Below are 7,885 nucleotides of genomic sequence, written 5' to 3'. Positions count from 1 at the left end.
TGCTCATAACGCCTACAAGTGGGTTATCACCCATTTGGAACAGATGTCTCACACTGTTATGTATCTCTTTGAGAGTATATTCATGATGATATTTTATAATTAAGTGTTGAGTACCTACTATCTGCCAAGTGTTGTTTGGACACTGGGTAAAAAGCATTAAATAAGAAAAATCCAATTTATGGCTTCAGGAATCAGAAGGGAAACAAACAAGCAAACAAATACATAGTTACAATAAACATCCATATGTCATGATGATTATTAAGAAGAATAAAATATAAGCATGGCTCAGAGAAAAGGAATAATGTTGGGAGTATACACTTCAGTTAGGTTGGTCATGGAAAAGTTGATATGCAAGTTGAGACCTAAGGGATGAGGAGTCAGCCAGAATAAAAGTCTTCATTTTGAGTTTTCAGCTAAGTAATATATTCAAAATCACTTTAGAATCTGTAAAGCATAGTATGAATATTATGACCTGGGGATTTTATTATTAGGAAAAAAAAAGGGAAAACAATATGCTTCTGAAGATGATGATGATCAGTATGAAATATGGTAAGGTAGAGCACTCACTTATTTACTGCTTAATTATTGACTGACCCCAGAAATATTTATTGAAAATTTATTAGGCAGGCATGATCCTAGGCAATGTAAGAAAAACAGTAAATGAAACAAAACAAAATTATCTGCCCTCAGGGCTTGAATTGTACTAATTTTCAGTTGGAAAGATAGGGAAAAAATAATAAATAGATCTACAATATAATTTTGGTAGCAATAAATGTCACACAAAATAAAGCAGGTAGGTAAAGACTGATGCCAAGTGCCAATTCAGATGGGGTGGTCAGGAAAAGTAAAACTAATGATGTAATGTATGGTGATTAACATAACATAATAAAATAAAATAAAATAAAGAAAAGCTATAACTTTTGATGTGCTGGGTGTGAGGTTGGAGGCAAAGAGAGGAATCAAACATAACTTGTCCTGCGGGAGTCTAGTGATATTAAATATGATGGGGAAATGGGAAGAATCAGATTTCCCAGGAGTGCTATCAATAATTCAATTTGGAACACGTGGTTCTAATGCCTTGGATTACTTTCAACTTCCAACATTTATGGAAGAACTGAAGTTGTCTGATCTTTGCCCAGATATTTCCTAGCTCTGGCATTAGCCAACTAAGAAATCTTGAGCAATTAACCATTTTGAGATTCAATTTCCTTATTATAAGATGACAGGGGCCCGATAAGCCATTTCAGGCATTCCTTATGAATTAGGTATTTTAAAAATAAAATAAGACATAAACCCCCCAGTTTATTTCAAATATGTTTTCTTTAAATCATCTGTGAAATCAATAATATCAGTGACCATTTGGTGGATCCATTAAGTCTACTTTAGCTTGCGGTGCATTAACAAGCAGTCATTGAAAGTTCTAGTTACTTCATTTCAGACTGTCTCTCAAATGCCACCAAGTTAAGGAAAATTCTATCGAAATCTAGAGTTTTAGATTCTTGTAACCCAGTGAAACTTGGCTTTTTTCTTCTTTCTTTCTTTCTTTTTTATTTTTTAATTTATATTTGCTTACTGATATAAGCATCGTACCAAACACTGAACATCATAAAATTATTCTGCACTCTGAAAGGGGGTGATATTACAGGAAATATAATCTTAAATTTCATGTACAGTAGCAGCTGTCTCCAGGGAATGACCCAATTTATTCAAGATATCTAGCAGGTTCCAGCAACGCCACAACCCAACCTTCTCTATTTTAAAGCAAAGCTCTGTCCAGTTCACAGTTCCACCAACTAGAGACAGATTATTTTCTCCCCAAACTGTTTACCATGAGACATCTGCATTAATCAGATGAAAAATCACAACTTAAAGAATGATTTATTTATGCTTTTCTCAGCCAAAGATACTGATTGGGCCATCAAGATTATGCCAAGTGCAAATACATCATGAGCTATTCTGTCAACAATATAGCAAGTTAGCTTGGCAGCAAGGTGCCAGCATGATTATGCAAATACCAGCCCTATTGGCTTATCAGTCAAACCCACCGCCAGGATGCCTGGGAGATACATTTCAATAAACAGAGACAGAATATATCTCAGTCCCACTGACATTAATAATTTATGATTAATCAGCTTATGAAGACTTGCTAACAGCAGAAGGAAACTGAGAGGAAGATGGATTCTCTCTCTTTAGATTTAACCTTACTTTTCTCCCAGGCTAAATCTAATCATTTCGTTTCTGAAGACCAGATAATTGACTAGCCATTTACTTAAACTTCCTTAAAGGGCATCAATAATCCTCCCAGGGGTCCATCTTTGATCAGGGGAGGTTAAATTAAATTGACTCCTGATTATGCAGTTTAGGGAGCAAGCAGTAAGGATGCAGCCACCCAGAAGGGAGCTGGCCTCTTTCAGCAGAGATCGCTCTGGCATTTGTGAAAGCGGATGAGAGGAGACTGGTGTGGCCCCACTAACTTGTACAGCCATACACCTGATGGAGTAGGAATGGCACTAGATAGCAGCAAAGGCTCTGACAGTCCTTTGATTTGCAGAAATGATAAACTATGCATATTTTTTTATCCTCAAAGTCTTAACATTTTATTCTAAATCTTTCATGATTTCTTAAGTTACGAATTCTATTTTCATTTTCAAATATAGGAAAAAGTCTGCATAGTTGGAAACATTTTTAATTTTTACTACGCTTTTTTATGACAGTGATAAAACAAAATTGCAGTGAAAATTTTTTAAAAGAGAGAGAAATCATGATCCCAAACTTTTACTTTTTTATTCAAATCACCATTTCATCTAGCGTGTTTCTCAGTATCTTTTATCTGAAATTATTTTCAGTGGGACTCACAAGCTCCCACCATGCTTACTGACAAGCTGTAACCATGAGCAAAATATTTATCCTCTGTGACCTCAGTTTTCTCTTCTGTTGAATGGAGACTGCATGGGTTTTTATTAAAATAGTAGTTGACTACATTAGGTGAAACACATAAATCAATGTTTTTTGTGTTGTTAGTTTCAATGAATTTATTTTCAAGGTTATTTTTTCTATCCATTTTAAAGAACTATGCATTTAATTAAATGTTATTCCAAACCTTTTTAATGTTGTAATGTAGCTCTCAGAGTCATATCTCCTAATGCTTCATGGCATTCAATCCAGTGGCTTAATTAATCAGTGTCCCACTCTGGTGCTTTTATCAGTATTGAAATGTGTCTTCATTTGTCTATGGAAAGGGCACAGCTTCCTAACTCACCAGTTTCAAAAAAAATTGTTGAAGACAACTTAACTGAACATGAATGAGATTATTTAATTCCATTCCAGTGGGATAATTAGAATCCTTATGGTAAAGACATCTATATGAAATAAAATTTGGCTTGTGACACTTTGAACCAACATAAATGAATTTGATAAAAATAAATGTATTAGAAAAACCCAAGAACATCTCATAAAACTCAGCAAGAAGTATATCGCAACCATATTAAAGACTAGAATCAATAAATGATTCAGAGAGTGATTCTCTCCATCTCATTCTCTCTCTGAGACACATGGACTGACACCGTGTTCTTCATTCTCCTGCTTCTTTATAGAGTCGCTTTGTCTGCATAATTTATGGGCCAAAACTGACTGCCTCTGCCCACACTTAACATTATTTCTTAGTTCAAGAGCCCAACAGAGATGCACTAGAACAACCTTTCTCTCTCTAAGTAGAAAACGTAGGTGGGTTAATGAAGCCATGGCAATAACAATTTTGGACCAGAGAAGTTCAGTCCAAAGATCCAATATCTCTACAGAAGGGATCATGACAGCAGCCTCTCCGAAAGGGGGTGAGAAAAGGAAGCAAAACTATTTAATTCCCGATATATAATTGTGTATCTGATTGTTTTAGATTGTTCTCTTGAGCACTGATATTTTAAGTTGCACATGAAGAGAACTAGAAAGTTTTCTAGTGGACAGAATGCTTTGAGTCTATTTTTGGGCAAAAGGCAATGTCCAAATATGAAATGCTGATTTATTCTATTTCTGTTAAAGAATAGATCAACCTGGACAACCAATTAGAGAAGAATTGAATATCTGGAGGAAAGAACTCTCACTGCTGATCTCTGTTGGAATTCTAGTATCAAGGTGATAAGAAGGTGGATTAATGTTCTAGGGTCAACTTTCTTAAACCCCACAGAACCGATACAAAACTGGAAGAGTCTAAACTATTCTTATTAATGGTTTTGTGCAGTGGGTACAAGTCTCAGAGATTTTTCTTTTTTCTTTTGCTTGAATAAAACAGTTATCACAAACTGCCCAAAATAGTATTTTCTTACTTTAAGAAAAAAAATAATAATTAGAGTCAGAGAAGCGTGAATTCATAAACACCTTTTTTTGGTATGTTTCCCTTGTCAGCCCAGTTCCAAACAGTCCATCCCTATTAATTACCAAGATGAATGGGGCTCATTTTTTCTACTGTGAATAGGGGATACTTCTGAAATACAATAAAATCGGAATTTAGTTAATTGTAAAAGAACACATATTGAACTCACTCTCCATCTTTGCAGCATTAAATATCCAGGATGATTCTCATACCAAAATATACCTTTCTCTGCCTTCCTTAGTGGTTAAGGGAGGGGACAACAAAGTGGTGAGTTCAGCTAATCTCTTCTGCAAGATCCAGATTAAATGCAGATGAATTAATTCAGACAACCTTTCATGTACCTCATCCAATTGTCCTTCACTTTGGCTTCCTTGGTTTCTCAGACACCTTCATTTGAATGTGCTCCTTGATTCTTTGTTGCTCATCTGTCTGGTCCTCAGTCTTGGATCTGCACTGAAATCCTGATGCCTGAGTCTCACCCCTGAACTTCTGATTTAATTGTTACAGGGTGGGCCTGGGCATCGAAATTTTTAAAAGCTCTCCAGGTGTCTCTTGATATGCAGCATATATTGGTAACACTGATTTAGACCATCTTCACTGATAGCTTGTTTTGGATTCATTGTTCTGGCTTTGACTCAAACAACCATGCCAGGATTTGAACTTCAGTGTTATCTATTTGTGATCCTACTCATTACTCATTCAATCACATATACATTCATTCATCAAATATGCATGTGTGTTGTATATAGGAGATGGTAAGTACATAGTACACATTATATATTCCTTCAGAGATCTTACGGCTAATATCAGTGAGAGACATTAAAAAGGACATAAATTATTGTTGAAGGCATGATAATCTGCTCTTACCCCAGGTCCTTAACTTACCTATTCCTTGATCTCATCATTGTTGTACTTGCCCCTCATGATAGAGTCCCCAGCCACACCATTCCTGAAGTTCTACCAAAAAAATAGCCTGTTTCTGTATCCAGTCAGGGCCTGTACAAATTCCATTTTCTTCACATAGGACAGTTTCTTGGCCCACCTCTACAAACTGTGAAGTTCTTGTCCGTGCTACTGCAATTGGTGTAGCTATCATAGGCTTTCAAGAGTCTCCAATAACTTTTCTTGGCTCTCACTGCCACCCCATGGTAAAAGTCAATTACTACTCTGCAACTGACCATTAAGCCTGAATACCCAAATAGAGTTCACTACAAGAAAGATATACTTTCCATCAATTGACTCATAATAATCGAATCCCCAGTATGTTCTGTGGATATGATAGGTATTTTATAGAGTCTCTCTTCAAAACTCTGGAGATGGAAAGACATGACAAATGTATATTCATTCATAAGATAAATTATAAAATAAGTGTATTTATAAATGTCATGTATCTTAGTTAACTCAAGCTGTCAAAACAAAATACCATAGACTAGGTAGTTTAAACAACAGATATTTCACTTCTCACAGGTATGGAAGCTGGAAGTCCAAAACCAGGGTGCCAGCATGGTTGGGTTCTGGTGAACACACTCTAGTTTGCAGATGGCCATTTTCTCACATGGTACAGAGAGAGAGAGAGCATTCTGGTCTCTTCTTCTTATAAGGACACTAACCCCATAATGAAGACCCCACCCTCATGACCTCATCTAAAGCTACTTACCTCCAAAGTTTCTACCTCCAAATACTATCACATTGGGGCTTCAAGATATGATTTTTTGGGGGGACACACTCAGTCTATAATTCCATGTATGTAGAACAGTGATACAGGACTGGTATAACTAGAAAAGTTGAGAGGTTGAAATCTCTGTATACCAAAACATCAAGAAAGACATCATAGTGAGCCTAAGTCCTGAGAAAACACTTGAAGACCAGGTAGGTTATTTCCCCAATACCTCTGTTTACAAAACGTGTTAAGGTTTTCCTTCATTTAAGATTTTTTGTCACCAATCTTAGCTTTCGGTATAAGTTTCTAAAGGCAGAATCTATAATTTGTTAACATGACTAATAGTTGGAAACACATGGGCTGGGAGTTAGACAACAGAATAAGCAAAAGATGGTATTTGCTTTAGGAGGTTATAAGCAAGAGTGAAGGGATAAAACCAATATTAAGCAACATTTTAGTAACAGAATTAACAAAGCCTAAGAACCAATTAAATATGGGAAATAAGAAATATAAAGACATAAGGGGACTGTGAAATGCTCACAAATGGCACTTTGCTCATTTACTCAGAATTATAGTCACTTCATATAAACAATATAGCATAGCATTTTGTAGTGTCCTGAAGCTACAGTTTTAAAGGTACAATGAGTAGATAACATAATAAATAATGTCAATCACCCATTCCTGAATTTCTCAGACTTCCTCAAGGATTGCCATTGGAGTCATTTACTTATGAAGCCTCCATGCAGTTGTAGATCTCTGTCCATAGAAATCAAGCAGGCCAGTCTTGCCACACTGGATAGATCCAGTGGGAAACTGTTGAGGAAAATCTTAATGTTTAGCTTACTTGTTTATAGAAGGAAGTGGATGCGGCACTAGGCAGACTGATGAAATATTTTTGTATTGTAAAGTCAGTCTTAAATTGCCTAAATGCTTTACAATGCTTTTTGTAAGCTTGTTACCTAAAGACAAATTAGTCACAAAATATGATGTCAACTGTATCATTTGATAAGAAGCATGACAGAATAATTGAACCAGCTACAGCTTTGTGGAAGCCATCACAGCTTTGGTTCCTTGTTCAACATGGAAACACCTATATGCTGAATTCCTCAAAGAAGACAAATGTTACAGAACTATCTCAAGCCTTCTCTCCCTGGCCATCCACTCCCAGCATTCAGATATTCCCCAGAATTATCTGTATCTATATCTATTTAGACATGTAAGTGACAATCCACTGGTGCAAGTAACCAAGATAACTTACTACTTCTGAGTTTAAGAGAAATAGTGTTTACAGCATCCCACTATAAAAAGCAACACCATTACTTTACAACATCATTTGCAGAGGAAGATATAGTCCATCAGTTTATCTGCAATGCAGATTACCTTTTTTTAAATCAGATTTTTTGTCAAAGATAAATTAAGTTTTGGGGTGATTGGGTGGCTCAGTTGGTTAAGGATCTGACTCTTTATGTGGGCTTAGGTCATGATGTCAGGGTTGTGAGATCGAGCCCCACACTGGGCTCTGTGGTGGGCGCAGAGCCTGCTCAAGATTCTCTCTCTCCCTCTCCCTCTGCCCCTCCGCACCTCTCTCCCTCTCAAAAAAAAAGATAAATTAAATTTTTCATAGGATAGCTTTTTCAGGTTTGAGGTATGACAATAACTCAGAGCTCCACATGGAGAATGTGTCTCTGTTCTGTACTTTCTCTTTATGTCTTTATCATCAGAAGCAACCCAACAATGCCACAGGAGTTGATTGCAAAAGAGATGGGAGACTCTTTCCATCAATTGGCCCATTCTTCCTAAATATGAACAATTCTGCTGCTTTGACACTGTTAAAAATTAATGCTAAAGGCTTCATCATA

Source organism: Phoca vitulina, unplaced genomic scaffold, assembly GCF_004348235.1.
Source record: "Phoca vitulina isolate PV1807 unplaced genomic scaffold, GSC_HSeal_1.0 scaffold16, whole genome shotgun sequence".
Lineage (NCBI taxonomy): Eukaryota > Metazoa > Chordata > Mammalia > Carnivora > Phocidae > Phoca > Phoca vitulina.
This window is presented reverse-complemented; position numbering follows the sequence as displayed.